Source organism: Haemaphysalis longicornis, unplaced genomic scaffold (genome assembly GCF_048455015.1).
Source record: "Haemaphysalis longicornis isolate Haplotype H1 unplaced genomic scaffold, Haemaphysalis longicornis Haplotype H1 scaffold_7, whole genome shotgun sequence".
Lineage (NCBI taxonomy): Eukaryota > Metazoa > Arthropoda > Arachnida > Ixodida > Ixodidae > Haemaphysalis > Haemaphysalis longicornis.
The window spans coordinates 23,504,673-23,526,730 of record NW_027526422.1 but is presented as its reverse complement, the minus strand read 5'-3'; positions in this window follow the sequence as shown (position 1 = coordinate 23,526,730).

Genomic DNA, 22,058 nt, shown 5'->3' with positions numbered 1-22,058 from the left:
AACTTGCGTAGAAAAAAGGCTCTACCCGTAATTATGCCCCTTCAGCCGATACGAATCATCAACAAAATAAATATTCCGCGTATAGAACAAGAGCACTCAACAGAAGTAAACAAAAACGAATGTAACTACTTCGCGCACGCACGACGAATCTGGTATAATTGGCTGGGCCCTATAACTCAGGATTCTAAACAGGGGCTCTGGGAGATTTGTTACACCGGTTATTTTTTCAATTCTTTTCACCTTACCTACAACAGCCTTCTGCAAAAAACTGCGTCGCAAGAACCACACGCACTCTTTTTTAAATGCGAATGCACTTCTTAAGCGAGCCTGAATCGTCCGCCGCCGTCGTCCGCATAGCAACAGCTGCGGGTGCGCGCGCTCCTCGTCTTCCCTAGCAACGGGGGGAGATGGGCGCGCGCTACTCTCCTCCTCCTCTCTCCGCTCAGTGACTGCGGTTGTTGGGTGCCTCCTCTCCACTTCGGGCGGGAGAGCTCTCGCTCGCGTAGCGGGCGCTCCGCATTCCGATGCGTGAGGGCGCTCGTGTAGCCCTCGCCGTAACGGCGGGCGCTACTCTCCTCCTCCTCTCTCCGCTCAGTGACTGCGGGTGTTGGGCGCCTCCTCTCCACTTCGGGCGGGAGAGCGCTCGCTCGCGTAGCGGGCGCTCCGCATTCCGACGCGTGAGGGCGCTCGTGTAGCGGCCGCGTGGCGCGGGAGGGTATTAGTCGAGCGCGCGCCGTCGTCGAGAGCGGTCGCTGGTCCTCCATCTCGATAACGATGATGGCGGACCGGGCAACGGTACCAGCAATAACGAGTGAAATATCTTTTTTTGTAGTTGTGTGCGTGTGTGTAATCTCTCGACTACTCATTAAGATCACGATATCCACCGTAATCGCGCAATCAACAACCGTGCATTCGCACTTACACACTCTCCCCCTCGGGGAAGTGCGAGGGAAATTTTTATCTATCTATATGCCTATCTACCTTTCCCTCTCTTTGGGTTATGCGCGGGTACAATGGGCTCTAATTGGCCTGAAATGTTGACGACACTGCAACGCGAACACCTCTACTGCAGCAAAGGTACCGTTCGAACAAATAGTTCTTTAGGGCCCTACGTAGGAACAATGAACTAACTTCCCGCGCGGAAGTCCTCTTCGATGAACTCCCGTAAAGATGCGCTCCTTTGATCACTACATTTTTTTGCGGTCTTTTATGTTAGATACGTTGAGAGTAGATAAATATTTTTTTTGCAAAGCAGGTTTTCTTGATTGCATGCAGTGATCCAAGGAAACAGCTAGTTAATGAGTTACCATGCCTAAAAATTAATTATATTTTTTCTTGTATGAGTGCGGCTCATATAGGTGTCTGGGATTTTTTACAACGAAGACAAAATAATGCAGTATAAACTACGCACAGGGCATTGAAATTACCTAAAGCACGTGCTTAAATATACGAATATAGCCCCTACTGCTTGGTGTTGGCTTCTTATTGAAACGTGCACGTAATACTCCTCTATTCCGTCGAGTGTAATAGAGAGGGTGCTATTATGGTCAAACCTCGGCCATACAGTCCAATATGTTCACCCCCGCGACCGAGTGAGGCCATTCTAGAACGGAATAGTTCCCTACGATGATAAGGACAAGCGCCGAATTCCACGGATCCATCGCCTTTATTGCTTGGCGCCTCTCTCCCTGTGTCTTTTCTTATTGTATCTTTCTCTGCTCTATTTTATTTTCTGCCACTATTTTTTATTTGAAGTGTAGTGGCGTGCTTTTCGCTGGTGGATGGCAATTCGATTTCTCGATTACGATGCAGCCTACGTCCTAATACACGTCTGTGCGACGGAGTGTTGTTGGAGGCGTCGGAGTGTTACTGAGCGAAGCAATAGGGACTTCCGAGGCGGGACGCAAACTGGGCCCGACGGGAATTTAAAATAAAACATTTTAGACAATTAAAGTACGCAGACTTTAGAGCACATAACGCCTAGAAATAGGTAGGGCCTAAACCCTGTACATCTTAGTGTCCTAAAGCCCCCCTCTCCTTCTTGTAGTACACAATTTTGACACGCCCATGACTACACTACCCGTCACAAATATATTCATAATTCTTCATAAATTTTATCCTCTAATCGGCGTCAATTGCTTAAAAGGTCATTGTCATTCAAAACCTTCTTGATAACGAAGTGCTTCGTACAGGTAACTGGCTTCGATATAGGCGATACTTTGTTTTAGATGCGACTGCATCTCATTCACTCGCCTTGTCCCTCTATACGGCGTTGTTGTTGTCCGTCCACACCCCTCCCCCATTCTCCTCGCCGCGCGAGCTGCGCTCTCCGCCGCTCACCCCCTCTCCTCTCCGATAGCGAATACTCTCTCGCGAGGGGCATTGGATTGGATTCGATTGGGTTGGCTTGGCTTAGCTTGGCTTTGCTTGGATTAGATTGGGTTGGATTGGATTAAAGTGGATTGTGTTGGATTGCGTTGCGTCATAGCCGCGCCACGTTGCGTCATAGCCGCGGTCGTTCCAGCACCGGAGTTCCGATTTCGGGCACGTGCATAGACTTGATCTACGCTGAAAATTGCACGGTGGTCCCGTTACTTCACCATCCACTACCCGTACACTTCAGCGACCACAAGGCCGTCATCGTTAACGTTACGCCGCGTGTTAAATAAAGAATACATCATACGCGTTCCTCACACGTTTCAAGCAATTAGAGAATCAACCCAACGGAAACACCAAGTGAACCCCCAAGATGCGTCGCATCTCCACAGGGTTCCCCTCACGGGAAGGTGGGGTCATTTTTTTAACAAAGTATCGCTTTGTTAAAGTAACAAAGTAACTAAGTGGAAATGGTTCGCCCTTATTTCAATGCAGTGTGAGTCGGGGAGCAGCCGCCGCGGTGACTCAGTGGCTGACCATTGTGCTGCTGAGCACAAGGACGCGGGGTCGATTCCCGGCCGCGATGGCCACTTTTCTGATGAAGGCGAATGGCGAAAACGCCCGTTTATTGGAGATTTCGGCGCACTTTAAAAATCTCCAGTTGGTCAAAATTATTCCGGAGCCCCCCACTACGACGCGCCTTATTGCCCGTGTAGCGTCAGTGCGTTAAAACCCACAATCAATCGAATTGGGAAGCACTGCGACTGTTTTATTGTAGGGTTCAACGCGCCGACGCAAGTCAGGCGATGAGGCGCGCCGCAGTGGAGGGCTGCGGATGAATTTTTACCACCTGGGGAATCTCGTACACACGGGTGTTTTTGCTTTTCGCCTCCATCAGAAAAGCAGCCGCCGCTGCCGGGAATCGCACCCGCGACCTCGTGCCCATCAGAGCAACGCCTTAGCCACTGAGCCACCATGGCTTGAAGCACTGCGAATAAAGCGCGATTTCGAATACGCAAATTTCATTTGAACGAGGGTTGACGCTGAAGCATTCCCGTAGCCTTCTTTCTGGCCGGTACGAAAGACATAGAGCATTTCTTGAATAAAATAAGCCTGAATAAAATAGTCATTAATGGCCACATGCTCTGTGCACCGCATTTATCCCAGCACACAGAAACGTAGCAGAAAGGTGCGAACAATGCTGTAGCCAGCTGGTTGACGTGCATTGAGACGATACAGACACGTTGAGCTCAATGGGGAACTGCTCCCAAATGCGCTTTAAACTTCCCAACCTGGAACTACGTTGGTTAGCTGTTTAACAGTTTCACTCTGGTACATAGTTCCTGCTATTATGCCGAGATTCTTCAGGAACGAGGGAATGATAAAATTACCCCGAGAAAGCGTGGGCTAGACGAGTACAACCTAACAACGGGAGCGCATCGTGCTCTTTAGGGAAAATTCTTTGTGCTTTCGCTTTCGCCATTCGCCATCGGTCGCATTTGTTGCACTCGCTATACTCCATTTGTTGACGTCCACCGCATTGCAGCCCTACAGTCCTACCTTATTTTTAAGTTCTGCATATTTCATTCCACTAGTTGCCAAGCGTTTTATGCTTTAAGGCCAGCCGCATTTTCCCAGCCAAATTCATTTTGTCATTATGCTGGCATTCTATTTGTCACACACTGCGCGTTGAAATTTCCCCCCCCCCCTTTCAAGTAAGCCGCATGATTACTTCCGGTGTGTTGCAGTTTCTAGATATCCCGCGGGGGTTTGAATTTCTGTAAGGTGTCAACTATAGGGCAAACATCTTTTAACCCTTTTCATACAATTACGAGTAATTTTTGTGCCAGGCTGAGGAATGTTATATCATTAAAAGTGGGGATACCCAAACGTGAAAACCCCTGCAAGCCTGCTTGCCGGTTTGCCTGCATGCCTGCCTGCCTGCGTGCCTACGTGCCCGCCTGAGTGCCTGTTCGCATGTGTGATTGCCTGCCCGCCTGCCTGCCTGCGTGCCCGCCTTCCCGCGTGCCTGTGTGCCTGCGTGCCTGCCCGCCTGCCTACCTGCGTGCCTACCCCCCAGATCAATCCATCGCTTCTGCCACAGAGGTAGGACGCACTGCGTGAGCTTCAGCGATGTGACCCCATGTTGCCACCATGCCTCATCTTTCTACCAGCATAGCTTGTTCAAAAATTCTCACTTTTTCATTAAACCAACACCAAGCTTTTTCTTTCGATAACAAAGAAGCTGATACTTCTTATTTAAATTTAAAGGGTGAAGCTCAAAAAGGCAAACTTCGGGGCTCAAACACCGCTTGCAATGTCGTTTAAATCTAGTAGCGGTACATAAGCCTTGGCGGATTTCTTACCATGGCATCCCCTTAACCTTCAAAATTGGAGCGTAAGTAATAACTTTTGATATTTTTTTAATGTTCACTTTTTCTGCGAATATCCACACATGTAAACTAGGCCTACACCCTCTCAAAGCCCTAACTGGTACTAGGTCTGCGGTACTGCGGTACTACGTCACTAGGCGAAGATGATATGGCCTCGGAGTTTCATACTAATATATACTGGAAGGAAATCTGTCGCTGCAGTCACGGGCCGCGGTGGGCGGCGCCATTGCCGCTAGCGACGTTCCTCGCCTACTTGGCTTATCTAGCCATATGGATTCTTTTTTGTCTCGAAGCTAACATCAACAAAAAAGGGTAACATTTTTTTTCTTGTTCATCGTGCATGAAGCGTTTAGATAATCACCGACAAATTAATGTTTTGGAGGTTCATTTTTCTCATAACAAAACAAATCTGACGAACCTTCCACAGTAATATTGTTGCTTTTTTGTATTGTAGCCATAGCCAACTTTTCAGCTTGTTCTTGAGCCATGCCAAGGAAAAGTGGAACCTTTCTGCCCGGCACATGACGGAACGCTCGCCCAAGCGCGGCTCCCCTAGAGAGAGAGAGAGAGAAAAGACCTTTATTCGGCCGAAGTTACAGGCCGAGCATGTCCACCGCCTGGGCGACCAGTCTGCGCTGCTCTTCTTCTCCTTCAGAGCCAAGCCAGTCGGTCCAGGTGGAGATGGAAAGGGATAGGGAGGGATAGGAGTCGGATAGCTGAGCCACCGGGCAGTAGAATAAGCAATGAGGTAGATCAGCGTAGGCAGTAGGGCAGTTGGGACAAGAGGGGTCAGACCTATAGCGATAGAGGAAAAGGCGGGAGGGAGTGATCAGGGCATTCATTTGGATGTGCCGGAGGAGCCGAGCCTCCGTTACGGTGAGTGATGGGTGAGGAGGCGGGTAGAGGCGTTTGTCAAGACGGAGCTGAAGGTAGACCTCCTTGATGGTACGGCGAAGGGAGAGCCTCGCACCGTCCTCCGAGGGCCCGGGCCAGGGGATTAACGGTGCCCGGTGAAGAGTTTCGCGGGCGAGTTGATGCGCCAACTCATTGCCGTCAATCCCGGAATGTCCAGGGACCCAACGGAGGAAAACGACGGATGGCTGTAGAGCGGAGACCGCTCGTTCGACCTCCTGTTGAAGGATAGATGGTACTGAGCGATTTTGTATCTGTATAATAGCGGCGTGAGAGTAAGAAAAGACTGTGTATTCGGGGACGGGGGGGAGAGAAGCAAAGGACTGAAGGGCATGGGCAATGGCGAGAACCTCAAGAGACATTGCTTCCGGAGGGTGAAGGTACGGGCCGCTAGTGTGGGTTTCTGCTTCAGCAAGGTGAGGGTGGTACAGAATGTAACCGCACGAGCCTCGAGGCGCCACAAAGGAGGCATCTGTGTAAGCAATTCCCTGGGTCGCGAAAAGAGGAGAATGATGCTGCGCGGCCGCATGACGACGACCTGCATGAAGGACAGGGGACATGTTTGACGGGAGAGGGAGAATACGAAAGTTGGGCGCCGAAATTGCGTCGGGAGGGGTAATGGGGGAGACGGGAATCGGAGATATACCCGCCTGAACCAGTAACCATTGACCTTGACGGGTAAGGGAGAGCCGAGAAATCTGGGAATCTCGATGGAGATTGAGGAGAGAGCGAAGGGAATGAAAGAGGCCCGTGGCAAAAAGCTTATCTGTAGAAGTGGTGATAGGGAGGTTCAGTGCTGCTTTGTAGAGTCCCACTAAGGCGGTCTCAAGGGTATTGAGTTGAGTGTTGGTGAAGGAGATGTAAGGGATAAAGTATAAGAACTTGTTGAGCGCGAGGGCGTGAGCAACCCTGCAGGCATTAGCTTCGTGAAGACCCGCCCGTCGAGTGACCACACGACGTAGAAGGTGGGTTACCGAGTGGCAGGTCGCGACGGCGCTGTGTAGGGCTTGTATGTTCTTGGCTGCATGCAAAGGAAAACCAAGAACCTTGCATTTGGTGACGACAGGAATGGGAGAACCAGAAATATGGAGAGAGATGAGGGAATTGTGGGCACGCTGGTAAGAGGAACGGTTGAGAAGGAGAAGCTCGGACTTTTCTGGAGCAGGGGAAAGACCAACAGCGGTGAGAAAAGAGTCTATGAGATCCAAGCCACGTTGCAGGGTGCTCTGCACATGGCCCGGAGAGCCAGATGAACACCAAAGGGTGATGTCGTCGGCGTAAAAAATGTGATGAAGATCAGGGATTTCAGATAGTTGGTAAGCCAGAGGAGTCATAGCAATATTGAAAAGGGTGGGGGAAAGAACAGCACCCTGAGGAGTGCCTCGAGTGATGTGGTGGGGGTCGGACAGATGAGAGTCGACTTGAAAGCGAGCCACTCGGTGAGAGAGGAAGGAGCGGAGATAGGAGTACATGCGGGAGCCGCAGGACATTGCGGCAAGCTGTGCCAAGATATGGTCATGGCACACACCATCAAAGGCTTTACGGACATCGACGGTCACCAGAGCGTGGATTTGGGTGGGGGTGGAAGAGAGAAAGGTGTGCTGGAGAAGCAAAAACATATCCTGAGCACCGACACGGCGACGGAATCCGATGAGAGTATGAGGGAAGAAGTCCCTCTTTTCGAGAAATTCAGAGAGGCGAGTCAGAGCCATGCGCTCAAAGGTCTTACCAACGCATGACGTTAAGGATATAGGCCGAAGGTTAGCGATGGAAGGAGGTTTTCCAGGTTTGGGAATCATGGTAATAAGGGAAGACGTCCAGGAGCTAGGTAGGCTGCCACTGTCCCAAGCTTGATTAAAAATCTGGAGGAGGAACTCTTTCGCATTGTCGGGGAGGTTGCGGAGAGCCGTGTATGTGATGGCGTCTTCTCCAGGAGCAGAACGCTTAGCATTTCCAACCAGGGCCGCCTCGAGCTCCCGCAGAGTGAAAGGGCGGTCCAGATCAGAATTAGGTTCACCTGAGTAGTCCATATAGCTAGGAGTAAGAGGGGGCGGGAGATAAAGAGAGGCTAGTTGGTTGAAGAGATCGGAGGCTGTTCCTTGAGCAAGAGCTTTAGCTAAAGTGGGAGCAAGCGTGGGCTTAGTGCCTAGGAGAGATTTAAAAAGAGACCATGTCGATCGTGAGTGCAAAGCAGAGTCAAGATTGTCGCAGAGAGCACTCCATCGAGAATGTTCGAGGGAAGCGCAGTGGGCAACAATCTCGTCTCGTAGAGCAGCGATTCTGGAAGCGAGCTGAGTATTTTGGGGTTGGGAGCGGAAGGAGCGCTGCAGTCGTTTACGCCGGCGCCATAAACGGAGAAAGTGAGGGTCAGGGTCTTGGATTGGATGACGGATGCGAGCACGACGACTGCTGCTCGAAAGCGCAGCGGCAATGCCCGACGTCCAGTTCTCATACGACTCAAAAGAGTGGGAGGCCAGAGCCGTGCGGAAGGCGTCCCAGTCAATGTGAGTGACGAGGCGACGTCGCGGGATGTGGGAAACGGATATGGAAAGATGAATCAGAAAATGGTCGCTGAGGAGGTTTTCCGCTGTGACCCGCCACTGAACTAAAAGGGGCCCCCGAGAGAAAGTAAGGTCGGGTGTCGTGGGCCGCTGTGAGGTAGTGCCGGCTCTGGTAGGGGAGCCCGGAGTATTAAGAAGGGTGAGGTGGCGTTCCTGTACAAGACAGTGGAGAAGGCGGCCAGGTTTGAGGGTCTGCGGGTAGCCCCAAAGAGTGTGAGGTGCATTGAAGTCACCCCCAAGGATTAGATTGGTGGTGGACGGAAGTGAGTGAAGGAACTTGCCTAGCGCACTGAATAAAGAGGAAGTTACAGGCGAGTTGTAGAAAGAGAGAAGTGCCAGTGAGATTTTAGAAGAAGGATCGTAATAGACCACGCCGACTAAATATTTGAGAAGGGTACAGGGTATGTCCAGTGGTTCCACGAGCATGTCGCCACGCACATAAATGGATGCTAGCGGCGTGCTTGTAGCGGCATGATGGGCGCGGTAACCTGGGATGGCACTAGTGGCACGGGCCTCTTGTATCAAAAGAAAATGAGGGAGAAAATGGCGGTTGAGGAGGTACTGATGGAGAGGCGTCTTATTATTGCGTAAGTTTCGGCAGTTCCACTGCACCACCTCCAAACCCTCAGCACTGGACATCTAGGTAGCGGTGGATGTAGAAGGACGTTCCTTTTTCTTAGCCGGGGGGAGTGATTCTTGTAAAGAAATAGCAATGGAACCAAAGGACTTAAGTTGCTCGGATTGGGCATTCAGCGCGGTAAGAACTTTGAGGATGGAGGTTTCGAGCTGAACCAATCGAGTGTGCTGGGCGGTGGACGTGCTTTCGACTAAGTCTGCCAAAGGCAAGAGTTGGGTTGCAGAGGGAGCTGTGGTGAACGTGGCAAGGTGCTGATTGAGCTGCGCAAGTTGGGAGGTAAGACAGGTGGTGGTTGCTTGGAGTGTTTCGGTGAGAGACTGAATCTGCTGTTGCAATTCCTGGGAAACGCGCTGCTGCTCACGCAGCTGGCGTTCGAGCATCGCGAGTCGGAGGTCGAAAGAGTGACGGTTCTCCTCATTCAAGGACGGTCAGGGTGTAGCATTGGAGGAAGCGGGCGGTGGCACCGACGGTCCTTTCAGTTTAGCAGCGTACGAGCCCGGTTGGGATGTGACCGGTGAGTCAGATGCAGGTTTAGAGGACGGAAGGCAAGGGGTGTCCTGCGTGACCCGGCGCAAAGCTATGCGGCGTTCAAACGCAGCTTTAGCACATGCGCGTTGCTTTTCGAGGAGGAAGGGGCAGGTAGGGTCAAGAGAGGGGTGAGTGTTCACCTTGCAATGAATGCACCAGGGCTGAGAGCATGCGTGGGTGCTAGGGTCAGGTGGTAGAGGGGCAGCACAACGGCGGCACTTGGCCGGAGCACAATGCTGCGGGCACTGGTGAGCCCGGTGTCCCAGAGCGAGACAGCGGGTGCATGTGGGAGGTTTAGGCTTGTGGGGGCGACACCGAAAAGCAACACGTTTGAAATATACGAAGCGGGGGATTACGGTGCCAGCAAAAGTAATCAGAACTGATTGGGTGCTACCTATCATGCGTGCAGCAAGAATATCGGTAGTATACGACTCTAGTTCCTGCATAATCTGAGGAGGAGTGAAATGGCCGCCGACGTTATGGATGACACCAAGGCAGGAGATGGGAGGGCTGCGAGCATAAGGTTTTATGCTGATGGTCTTACCATGAAGCCGAACGTGAGAGAGAGAGAGTAGGAGGTGAGCGGTAAGGGGGTAGTGAGTTTTCAGAAACACAAGGCTCTGAGGGGGCTTCGCCTGGAGGGTGATTTCTTCACTTGTCTGGGAGGAACGTTGTGCAGCAGAGGCAATATTGGTGAGCAAGTCGTACAGAGGTAGCTTGGGAGTAAGGGTGCCTGGAGGAAGTTGGATGCCGACAGTGATCAGTTCGGTGCGGGATCGGGCGGTAGAAGCTGGTTTACGGGTGGAGCCAACAGTGGTCCAGGCGTTTTCCGAAGATTGCGTTGTAGCGTCATCTCCTGGCGGCTGAGTGAGATCCATTTCGGCCTACGCGTCTTCAGTCGGAGGCACGGCGGGCTTAATAGACAGTGGCGCCAGATTTCCCTCTAGTATATGTATATTAGTATGAAACTCTATGGAAACGGCTACGTCGCCTGCGCTTTATCGCTTTGCGGTGTCTGGGCCGTCTCTGAGCGCGGTTCAGCGCAAGCGAACCACGTGACTAGGGCAGGGTTTCACGACTGATATGAAAACACTGCGCTGACTGGGTTTACAGGAACGAGGACTAGAGAAACGCACGATGGTCGCACACGGAAACGTTGATTTTCCGGCGGCTTCACCGGTGGTTGATTGATTGATTGATTGTGGGGTTTAACGCGCCGACGCAACGCAGGCGATGAGGCGCGCCGTAGTGGAGGGCTCCGGATTAATTTTGACCACCTGGGGATCTTTAACGTGCGCCGAAATCTCGTACACACGGGCGTTTTTGCTTTTCGCCTCCATCAGAAAAGCGGCCGCCGCGGCCGGGAATCGAACCCGCAACCTCGTGCTCAGCAGCGCAACGCCTTAGCCACTGAGCCACCGCGGCGGGTTCACCGGTGGTTGGCCCAACAGTCTCGCAATCGATGGCGCGCCCATGGGCTATGTGCGCGCCCTTCAGAGCAAGAAAGATGATTAAGCCAATCATCTAGTAGATATAGCTAGACGCCTGGATGCGAATTCTCAAGCAAAGCAAACTTTCAGGAAACACTCTGTGCGTAGTCCTTGCTTTTGATCGTGAAATCGAGGTTTAGAAGTGTTTAACCTGACCCATTATGTCTGAATCACCCCTCTCTGCAACTTTTTTCGCATCCTTTCGCAGGACTACCCGAGCGTTTACTTCACAACATTAGCAGTAGCCCGCAGCTACATCAACAAGAGGTCAACATGTCCGCCTGAGGTATACAAGCTTTATATTCCGTTGCTCGCCCTTTTTCTAGCATGAGGCCATCTCTAACATTCGCGTGATAGCTTAGCTGAAGCAGAGGACGCAACTCGCATCGTACCTTGTCGCGACAGCCTTCTGGGGACGTTGCGGGCATAGCAGGCGGGGGCAGAAAAAGGGTAGGGGCGGGGTGAGGTTCTATAGCGTAAAAGTGCTGAATGGGCGCCTGCGCACAAGGGCCTTGTACCCCTGTTGTACGTGGAGCCACCGTGCAACGCAGGCATCTTTACCCGGGCGTGCTATAAAGCCCAAACTTGATTTACGTGTGCGTAACGAAGAAAAGTGCGCGCCGGGATGGGAGCTGACAGCCATGCGACGTGGCTGTTCCCGTGGAACCGCAGAAATTGCATTACCAAAATGCCTCCGCTCTTGGCAACTATTTTAAACCGGTGCAGATGATTTGGTTGTGCTTACTTGCGGCAATTTTTCAGTTCGGGAAGGCTGTGCTGTGGCCAAACATAGCGAGAAAAGAAGCTTCCCTTCGCGTAAAAAAATTCTGGCTCACCTCTAGAACGACAAAGTTAATCTTTCAGTTCATTTATATGCACCCACGTATAAAAAATACAGAAGAAACTTTAAATTGCAACACACATCTCCCGACGCGATAGCAGTGACAATAAAGGGCGTAGTTTTTTTCCTCTTACCTTGCCTTTATTCGGGCGCAAGATGCTAACGCAAGACCAACGCTTCACTCAGCTTGGATTTCGTGTGAGTATGAAGCTGCACCCACGGGAGTGTACAGGCAGCCGTTTATACATTCCAACATGAGGTTTCGGCTACAAGCAAGTACAGGAGCCGAAGTCGCGTCACTCCTAAAACGCCTAACGGTTGATCTTCTGTTCGAAGGGCACGTTTCCGCAAACGACGAGAACAAGAATTTAAGCCCAAATTTTGAGCTGCTGTCAAGCCCAATTATTTCACAATAATGAGGTAATTGCCATTATACGGAAATAATGCCATTATTTTCCATAGCAGTGCAAAACCTTTAAAGTTGTATGCTGAGATGGCAGGGGTGTCAGGATGGGGATGAACACCGTCACCTTCCCCGAAGCATGTTAACTGGCGGCAGGATAGACGACATAGCCATAGTTGGTAGGGAAGCGATCTATTTACAGGTCGATGTGATTTATTTACAATTCGACCGTGATAGCTTGTGTCAGGTATCGGCGCTACCTGCCTTCATCGTGAGCACTGTGCGCTTTGGTTTCTTATCTTTGCACTGAATGTAGCAATATTTTCCTTTCAGGGTGTGCTCAGGCAGCACAGAAACTGTGTCCAAAGACCGGCCCGTCTATGGCCGCTTTCTGGCATGTCCGGCCAGCATCCAGGTTCTCGTAGTTACTAACCGTATGTTGAACAGCCGACATTTGGCCACTAGCCCGTCGGTATTTCTCCGGCCACCCGTGTTCAAACGCACAACGGCAGGTACCCGGCTGCCAGATATACAGTTTACGTTCGGCGGCCGATGTTCAGAAAAAGAACGGCCGACATACGACCTTAGGGCAACCGTTTTTCCTCTGGGAAGCGTGTCAAGCCGAAACACGGCAAGCAACTGGCCACAGAGTATTTGTATTCTTGTGCCAGTTGGTGTTTGGAAGGAGCCCGCCCGGAGTGCCGCTGCCGTGCATTCGCTCTTTCTACGGTACAAGCAGAAAGAAAGGGAATCTGGCATTTCTTTCTTTTGCTTGAATAAGAACCTGTTTACGACAGATGAGCTCGAAAGTCAGTGGGATCGCCCTCCGAATTTCCTCAGCAGCACTAATACGATGAACTATTGTACAACCTTGTTAGAGACCAAGAATTGAAGAACTACTGTGAACGCCACTAAATAAGTGTTCAAGAATACTGGATTTCAGGCCCACTTACTGTGCCTTCAGATTAGTTGAAGTACCTCGCTCTAAACATAACAATAAAAGTGCCTGAGCCTCACTCACGCACTAATTGGATCCCTTGGCAGAGAGAGAGAGAGAGAGAGAGAGAGAGAGAGAGAGAGAGAGAGAGAGAGAGAGAGAATAAATATTTTTATTTATCGAGCAGAGGATGAAGTGTGGGCCTCGCCCCGTGGAAGGCATCCTTAGTCCAGGATGCCTTGACTTTGGCTGGCCGTCCTTGCTCGGGCCACCAGTTTGAGCTGGATTTCCGGGTCTGGGCTAGTCAGGGAAGCCCTCCACTGCTCGAAAGTGGGGTTGGCACGTGGGGGCAAGTCTAAAGTACGCTGGCACTCTCATATGATATGGCAGAGCATGACTGGCTGAGGATAGTAAGCATAAAGTGCACTACCAGATCCCCGTATCCAGTCATGTCAGCGAAATACCCATTAGCTGAATGTGGCCCCAACACCCTCATCAAGGTTCCGAAAGGCAGTGGCGGCGTCGCTCTAATGTGGATTGGTCAGTGAGAATGACTGCAGCCGCCAAAGCCTCATGTCCGGCCAATTCAACTGTTCCCACTTGACTGCAACATCAATAAACCTGTCCACCCCGAATCCCCACGTACGGCTAAAAGCCATTGGTGAATTACGATAACAACTGCCGTGAACAACTCACGGCGAAATCACGATACCGAATTTTGCTGTGACTTCAACTCGCCAATCCCAAATACTCGCATACGCACGCTTGTTAGTGACGGTGACAGAATTTGCATTAGCTCAAGGCGGATTTACTAATTCCCATTGGCAACATAGTCAACACACCTAACCAGACGTATGCTTTCACAGCTAAACGAGATCTGATGCTCGAGACTTGTAACACGATAAGCGGTAGCTTAAGGGCCCTGGTAACTGTGTTTCTGCCCTAATTTACGCTCGTTTGAACGCCGTTGTAAGGAACGATGTTATTTCCGGGGGAAACTCCGGTTGATATTGGGTAGTCTTAAACATAAAAAAAAACGGACATTGCCGCTATTTATCGCATGTTGACGGCTTGGTTCACGCTCAGCAGTCAACAATTACTCACCGAGAATAAAAAACTGAACTAAAGGCCAGCCGCTTCCCGTACTACGAGCCTTGTGAAAGCAGCAACCACGCCCCGTTCGATATTCGCTCCGTCACCCAAGCACCGGGGCCATGTGGGCACAACAAACCGCAAATATCCAGACAGAAGGGCGAAAGATACGGCGTAGGGGAAGAAGTCGGCTCCCAACTTGCGAAACAAGAGCCTTGTAGTTGTCCCAAAGTTGTAGTTGTCCCCCTCAAGTAGCCTTGTAGTCTTCCAGCTGTCGCAGAGCAAAGAAAAAATAAAAGCCTCCTTTCCTGACTGCGGAAAGCAGACGCCTTATCTGTGGCGGCTCGCCAACACTATTGACTCGGCCCGAGCATGCTGGGCTGGTTCGGGCGACAGTCCACGGTGGAGAGCATGGATAACAGTACTAGCACGTTGGAGAGGCCAGCGGCTGAGTAGGAGACTTAGGGAAAAGATCGCGCTGCTGAAACGAGAGATTGAGAAATATTGTAATGTTTTACGTAGGCAACAATGGGATGAGATATGCAATTCTTTAAACGGCCAACTTCGAAAAGGAAGAGGCTGGGGTCTCCTCATTCACCTACTACATGAGAGCGGTTCCGAATTCAAGCCAAACCAGCGGTCGCTACTGAGCAAAGTGATTCACAAGGCACGGAAGGAAGCTAAGGAGTTCGAGCTCTCAAATGATCTATTTGGTCAGTATTTGCCACTTATGAAAACGCAGACTTTCATCCCTCCGCCAGTAGTGTCAGCAAATTGTACCAAGCACGCGCTTGACGGTACTTTTTCGGTGGGAGAAGTTGGTTTAGCGATTCAGGAGCTAAACAGTAAATCTGCTGCTGCTGACCCTGATGGTATTTCTGAGTTCTTCGCAATCTTGAGGATAATTCCATCAGCTATCCAGACAATTCAATAATGTATGGAAAGAGGGCTATGTCCTAGACGCATGGAAACACTCTTATACGACATTCATTGTTCAGCCGGGCAACCCTCTTGCACTAAAAACCTCAGAACGATCTCACGTCCTGCATCGGGTAGGTTGCGGAATATGTTGTGCTTAACAGGCTCTCCGGTTATGTGAAGGAGCTCTTCCCGAATACCATGATCGGCATCAGGCCGGGTCTTTCGACCCAGGGAGCTGTGCTCCGGATCGAAAAGAAGCTTTCGGATGAGGTCACTCATGACACAAGGGCCATTCTGGTCCTTTATTTAGAGAAATCCTTCGATAATATACGCAACACGACAATACTTCAGGCCATATCGGACCTCAGTCTTGGCGAGCGTTTCCTTTCTTACGTTCAATCCCTTCATAGCGGCAGAATTGCTTGCATACGTATTGGAAATATATCAGAATCCCTCGAACTGGGAGACAGGGGCCCTCTTCAAGGCTCGGTGCCGTCTCCCTTTTTGTTCAATCTGGTCGTGTCCAAACTAACAAGAACCCTTCTAGATACCGAGGGGCTTACCCTGATGTTACCCTGTGGAGGGCCGGGGGCAGTGATGGCGAATTGGAGACTTAATTGCAAGACTCTGTCAGGGCCACAGAGCTCTACCTCGCCCATGCGGGTCCTAAATGGTCCTCAAAGAAGTCGGAGTTGCTTTTCTATAGCCAACGCAGACCAGGGCGCAAGCTTAGGGGTTTGGGGCAGGACAGAAAAACCAACATCGCGCTTTTTGACATAAACGGCAATCGCATTCCGGAGAACGATTCCACCCGAGTTCTGGGCTTAATTATCGAAGTAAACGGATCCCATAACCTAATGTTACAGAACAATACCGAGGAAGTGGAAAAGGGGTTACGAACGTGTTACGAATGGAACACAGGTATAGGCGAGGACTGCGCATCCACATTTTCCACATTTTCCTCCTATGCCCGATTTCTTAGGTCGCAGCTATGCTCAACTAGAAAAAAAAAAAAAAAACGAAGAGAACCGTCTCGACACCATGATTGTTGGGGTTTTTAAGGTAGCTTTGGGACTTCCTATCAATGCATCCACAGATCTCCTACTGATATCACACAATAGGGTTCACAATAGGTCAGCAGAAATCGCAGAAGCCCAGAGCACGGCACAGCTAGTTCGACTGTAAGGCACTTGAGCAGGCAGAGACATTCTGGTCACTCTGGACATCTTTACCGAACAGAATAAGGCCATGTTCAGGCACCTCATCAGAGGAATCAGAGACTCGATCGTGGTGCGTGCTTTCCCCAGAAACATCCACCATTTCTTTAATTAAGTTAGGACACTGTCTCGAGCCAAGGCACTTCTAGCTACGGCTCTCGAGAGCCCTAAGGAGTCAGCTTTTGTAGATGCTTCTCAGATAAATCGAACACAGGACTTCTCGATTGCGGTAATCGAGGCTCAAGAACGAATGTGCAGAGCACTTTCCGTGTTTACAGAAAATCGGGAGGTTGCTGAGCAAATGGTCATTGCTCTTGCTCTACTTGATACTAGCAATAAGGTAATTTATAGTGACTCTAGGGCTGCCACTCGAGCTTTCGCCAGAGTACTGGTTGTTGCCAAAGTCTCCAAGTTATTGGAACATAGATACATTAGTACTCATTCCGTAGTCTGGTCTCCAGCCGGCATGGGCGACCTCGGGGGAGGATAGCGGAACTCCAATGAATGCGCACACGAGGCGCGCGAAGACTCGTCAGCCGCGCTTCCTCCCAACCACCCCGTCTTCCCACAGAGCTTTTAAGGATCAATCTCAGATCTACAACGAGCTCACCTAGCACTTCTACCTAACACTACGCGAATTTGCACTCCCAAACAAGGGACTCCATAGGGCGCAGCCAGCCACTCTTCGTATGCTACAAAAGGACTCATGCTCCAATCCTTCGAGGATGAGCCACATCGACCCAGACTACGACGGAATTGCTACATGTGAAAAGTGCGATAGGTGTGTGAACTTAGGTCACATGTTGTGTGGTTGTGCTACGGAAGCCTCCTATCTGGAGGATAAGGTCAAGTGGGACTGCGCTCTCAGGAGCAGGGAACTTCAAGATCAACTCTGGGCTGCCCAGAAGGTCCGCGTAGCGGCGAAGTGTCTCCCGCTCCCCGTCCCGCCCGACGTGGGAGATGCTCCCTACACCTTGACACCTTCCAGGTGTCCTTCGGGACCCCTTTTGGAAATAGCATGCTCCAATAAAGTGGACATCTTCACGATATTTCGACCGGAACTAAGTCTCTGCTAATGCTTGCGGTTTTCGCCTCCCAATCTTTGTATCTCCTCTCTTGCTTTTCCAGACCTTCACACTGTTGTTACGGGAGCGTAGTTAGATAGCTGCTAATTAAGTCCGAAGCACTCGGATCAAACCAGGTCGGGGAGACAGGGCTAATTTGAGGAAAGCACTCGCTGGAGCGGAAAAGGGCTCGCATCGATGGACGCGAAGTGCTAGCTACAAGGATCATTAAACCTTAGGATCATTACGGTGTTATCGCTGCCATGAGCAGGCACTCGGATAATGACCCAAGCACACCGGACTTCATTGGCGAACAGACGGCACAATTTTAAGGGGAGTGCGTAGCCTGAGCAGTGGGTTCTGCCCGGTCACGCAGACGTTCCGCCCCTTCACGGGCTGCTCAAGGGTTCGCCGGTCATACTTTCTTGTTACAAAATATCGCGCACGTTTTGTTCTGGCTGGCAACCGACAATTAGTGACAACTGTGTAATTGGGCAGTAGTAATGAACGCTTTTGTTTCATAGGACACCAGCCATTCATTCGACCTTTACAAAGACTGCGCAGCGGAAGGGAAATCCCCGTATGAAAGAGATGAAATAGTAATTTCACTTTTGATGTAACTGGATACATGCTTCATGAGAATTAACAGCGCGAAAGAACGGGACAACATGTTTCACCTCCCCTGTACATAATTGCGCTTTCTTACTAGCGCCGTTGGTTGTTTGTAATTGTTAGAGATGACACACTGGCGTCAAGTAAAAAATGTCTGCAATAAACTTTATTGCGGTGATCTCGGATATCACCGCAGTAATTCACAGCAACTATCTGTCTTCAAAGTTTCCTTAGGCTTAGGTGTGTGTGTTGCGGAACAGCCACCTTCACACTGTTTGACATACCCAACGGCGTTCTTTTTTTTTTTTTTTTTTTGTGCACAGAAAAGGGATTATATTATTTCGAAGCCGTTTCATCCTCCCTGAAATCGTAAAAATAAAACCGGAAAAGCGCATACTTTTTTAAGTACCATTTCGCTTCGTTCGTTTTTCGGCATGCCAGAAGCTTACAAAATACTTCCATCGAAATTGAGGCATGTAAATTTACTTTCGAAATTTTATTTTTTGAGCAGAAGGCATGAACACTGTTTAATCTTCTGCTTGGAACCAGCCTCAGCAGTTTCTTTAGCAGCTCAAGGAACGTCTTAACGTCAATCTTATAGCTACTTTTTTCTTCTTCAAGTACCTCAAACAAACACATTAGGCATAAAAGCAAAGGAAAGAAACTGCTGCTTCGAGCTATTCCTGGCCACTGAACGTAAAGAAGAAATGATTCGGAAAATAAATGTCAGATCTGGAGGCCTTAAACAAATAAATCGGTATCATAAAGAGAGAAAGTAACACCGCCATTCACTTGTCTCCCTCATCCAAGCACGCAGTACCTTGTAGCGTGAGCTACACTGGCCGACGTTGAGCAGTTTCGTGTGGCTCCTGGAGAGCCGTGCAACGCATGCGCGAGGAGCAGTGATGTCACACGACGCACGGAACGTTGCTCACTGCCCGGTGTCTCTCGCACACCCCACACGCCCAGCATCTTCGTCGACCTCCTTTCCGCACGTAGTGGCCCGGTCCACTTGGTGATCATGCGAGAGGTGGCCGGGTGTGGAACCGATGGCTAGTGCGTCGCAGCAACACCGGCGTGGGCTTGTGGAACCAACTTAGCTCTGGGGCGATTGGTGACGCGGCGCCGGAGGCGCTTGATAAATATACATGTGTGACATAATGCGTATACCGTGTGTGTGTCATTGAAGCAGCAGTAAGCATGATAATCAAGATAATCCTAGACAACCAGGAAAGCTAAGAACACGATAAGTATAACCAGCTGAACCTTAGCTCACGCTACGTATATCCTGGCATAGCCGAGGAAAGCCACTGCTAATTGTTTTTTTTTTTTTTGCCCACCACGCGTTCTGTTTTTCTTTGTGGGCGTGTTTTTTTTATAACTAAAGTTTGGCTGGTACTTCGACCCTGCACGTCATGACATAGCTTCCCGACCGCGTTCAATCTTGACGCAGCCAACTTGACTTCTTCCGTGAAGACGGGAAAATGCCGGAAGTACCTCGCTCCGAGGACTTCCTTATTTGTCACCTTAACAATCACTATAAATAGGTTGAAGTCAAGATAAAGCCCTGAGTTTCAGGGGCGGGCATACAGTGAAAAAATTAGACCATCTCCCCGAAGGGATGCAAAGCATGGGGGTTCCGTGTAGGTTCCACACCGGAGCAAAACCGGCGCAGGCGGTGTCTCGGAGCAGACTGAACGCCGCGCAGCGCGCGCACCTGCTTTTATACAGGTGGAGGAGAGGAGAATGGAGGAGACACATGCATGAGCAGTGGGTGTGCGGACAGCGCAACAACAAGGGAGGAGCATAGCCCCAACCATGAGATGGCTCCTGGAGCAACAGTGTCGCCGGTGTCTTCCTGGGCCGGCAGGAGACGCGGCGTTATCATAGCTGGCGTGGAAAGGGGCACGAGAAGGAGAGGTGCGGATGCCGGACGCTGGCGGACGACAGAGTCTACTAAGAGATGCTTTGCATCTAAAAAAGGCTGTGCGTGACAGAAAGAAAATGAAATGGGAGGCGGTGTCAAATTCTTTTTGTCAACCGTTAACCCCCCTCCCCTCTCGCCTTCCTGGACAACTAAAATAGTCTGTGCTCTTGCGCGCCTGACAGAATGACACCGCTTCGAAGCCGTAGCGAGAACCTAGTCTATTTCCTTCATGGCCAACAACCTCACCTCACCCTTAATTCCGTTTCTGGTTGTCGCTAGCTTGTTCAGGTCTCTGCCCAACCACTTCCTACAGCCACTCCTTGTTTCTTCTTCTGAAGCGCGGCAGTTTTCTTCTCATAACATATTTAAACACATTCAAATTGCCTCAAGTTTGCCGCGTTCCCTGTCATCCACTCAACAGTAACAGCGACGAGCCCACGTGGCGTTGACGGGAAATAAACAGAGGGGTAAGGATTATAGTTCGGGAAAGAGCTGCCTGTTCAGGTTGGACTACACAGTTTGTTTTTCTTGAGAGGTAAAAGACAAAAAAAGTCATCGCCCTGTGTGACTCACGGCTTTTGTTTAAATTTTGTTCAGCCTATGTTGCCACTGTATCTTGTCCTCCTGCCAAGAATTCAAGGCATCACTGCGGTATTGGTAGGAAGGCACTCACACTGGCGGAATGTAAAGCCATGAATCATTAGTTTTCGCATGGATTTTACTTTAGTATTTAAGGGAGCTAAAATACCCGGTAATGCGAAGGGTACAGGGAGGATTAAGGTATCTCGATTGGAAACTTGGGCGGTAATTGATACAATTTCAGAAGAAGTGAATCTCGGATCGTGAGTTGAGCGAGTTCGACTAATATAATTAAAAAGAAATATAAACAAAAATAAAGAAAATGGAAGCTTAAGGCATAACCTATCAAATGAGACTTTGAAACGTCGTTGCTGTCTTCAATCTCAACTTTTTAATTTCAGGAGATAATGCCCTTATTCTTGAACCCATCAAAAGATCCAGAAAATCATCATTGCAATCACAGACGTCTTTTCGTTGCCCCGGAGGCCATTAGTTATATAATGGGTCGGGTTTCTTTTGAAGGCGATAGATTTAAGTGCCCCATATTCTGCGAGAAAGCGTCATATTCTTGATTGTTGTTGTTGTCCATCAGAAAAATGGCGCAAACATGTAATATATCCGAAGGGTTTTGAACCTGTGTCTCCACAGTACCAGCGCGATGCTCTTCCACTGTACAATTTTCGCTCCTTCCTGGAGAAGAAAAAAAGTCGCGATCGCCACTTTTTGGGGGGAAATGGCCATAAGTCGGGAGCTTCGGGGGATTGGCCAGAATAGTTTTGAACACGTGTCTCCACAGTAGCAGCCCGATGCTCTTGCACACTACAATTTTCGCTCGTTTCCAGAAAAAAAAAAAAGTTGCATACGCAACTTTTTTTGGGGAGGATTGGCCAGAAGTCGGGAGCTTTGGGGTATTGTCACAAAGGCTTCCAACCTGTCTCTCCACAGTAGCAGCCCGATGCTCTTCCAGCGTACGATTTTCGCTCCTTTCTGAAGAAGAAAAAACAGTTGCGTACGCAACTTTTTTGGGGGGCATTAGCCAGAAGTCGGGAGCTTTGAGGGGCTCATGTGTCCGATTCAGAAAATTCCCGAAACATTGAATTTGAACGTAAAACGTCTAGAATAGTGCATGTAGTGTGACACCGGAACGTGACACAACGTGCGCAGAAATACGAAAGCTGCGCGAAGTGATCTGGACTAAAAGACAAAGAAACTAAAGCGAGGAAGGACACGCCAACAGGATGTACCAGTAAAGGAGTTGTAAATCAGAATTTCTAGGTTTTCACCTTCAAAGCCTGTAAGCAGACTTAAGTGTCCAGAAGAATTTCAAAGTATGATTACCGGTCTTAACAACGTGTCATAATGATAAATTTTCTGTAGTTCCTGCCGGCCAGCAAGTTGCCCGTGCATTCCACTGTCGCAAACCGAGCATTAAAAATTTGTGCTCCGTACCGATGCAGAATGTGTCCCTACACAGTTCCCAGTTTATCTAAAATTTAAGAGAACTTTATATGGCTAAGATTACGTCATTTTTTTTTATTGGCCGCAAGTAAATCCCGTGACACCCCATG